The sequence below is a fragment of the Atta cephalotes genome, assembly GCF_000143395.1.
Source record: "Atta cephalotes unplaced genomic scaffold scaffold00007, whole genome shotgun sequence".
In the NCBI taxonomy this organism is placed as follows: Eukaryota; Metazoa; Arthropoda; class Insecta; order Hymenoptera; family Formicidae; genus Atta; species Atta cephalotes.
In genome coordinates, this window is record NW_012130071.1 from 6,422,131 (window position 1) to 6,423,657 (window position 1,527).

Consider the following 1,527-nt stretch of genomic DNA (forward strand, 5'->3'; position numbering starts at 1 on the left):
GTGCGTGCGCGTGCGTGAGATACATTTAAAGTTAATCTTTTAATGGAAATTTCTTAAGAAATGTATTTTATTCTGGAAGCAGAACATTTTAATGAATAAATCTTGAATTAAATTCCTTTAAGATGAAATTCAGTTAAAATTAGAAACTATATATAAAAGAGATTTTTTTCCCTTAACTTATCTTATACAAACATTTCATTAGAAAAATTTAAATTCTTAAAACTGTATTAGCTCAAATAATATTCTACTTTATCATTAAAATACTGTAAAGTAAATCAGTGTATTTTTATTTAAACATAAATTTGAGATAATATTTTTGAAATCTAGAAAAAGATTATTCTATTATGATATACATTCTGTTATGAAAAATAGCGTATTTCTGTTGCATAAAATTCTCAAAAGTAAACTATTTTTTTCTTGATTTTAATGAATTAAGATTTCTTGTCGTTAATATGACGAATCTTTCTAGAATAATAAGTACATTCGACAAATTCGATTCGCGACAATACTTATTCTTTATTTCTGTTCAGTCTTCACTGACTTGTTAGAAGATCAAAGAAAGTATTCAAGTGTTTATTCTCAGGCAATCTTCGCTTTGCGAAAGTAATAAATTAATATTATGAAAACCGACTATATAGAAAATCTACTATAAATTTTCAATTCTGTTATAAGGGAGGGAGTATGATAAATAAATCTTCAAGCAATAATGATTCTCCCAATCCCGAGAAGTTTTCGAAAAAATTTTTTTCTATCAGCAAACCTCATTAGAGAAATGAAAGAAAATGTCGATTAGATATTTAATTTATTATTTCTAACGATCGATGGTCGAACATGTATATAAATAAAAATTATTAATTTATATTAAAACTACGCATTATTGTTGCATTTATATTGATTATATTTTTTTTTAATATTTCCCTTTAGTCTGACTTTTCGAAAAATGAAAAAAATTTTCACATATATTAAGAGATGGAAAAATAAAACGAATGGTTTTAACGAACTTATTAATAAAAGAAAAACAATATTAACAGATTTCATATTAACCACATTAATTAAGTACGAAGCAGATATTAATATGCGAATACTTTTGTTTGCAGTGTGCATTGTGGAAAATATCCGCGACAAACAAAAGAAAATCAGACACATGATGTTTAACGTTAACGATTTTAATTAAAATACGAATAAACGATCTATGATCTTTCTACGTAGAAGCATGTGCACACACGTTTCGATTAAATTTGCATGCAAATATCCTACTGCCTTAACGAAATGAATTCAGCACATTGGATTTTTCCTTTGTGCCTATATACGAGCATCAGCAATTCTCGAGATTATCTGTGTTCCGATAAAAAAAATACTTATGTACGTGATAGCGCTCAGCAGTATAATCTGCATAACTCGTGTAGGCATATGTATCGTAACTTTTGATCATAAAAATCTAATTTAAAAAGATATTTCTAGAGAAAGAGAGAAAGAGAGAGAGAGAGAGAGAGAGAGAGAGAGAGAAGTAGCTAGGTTTTAGTTAAA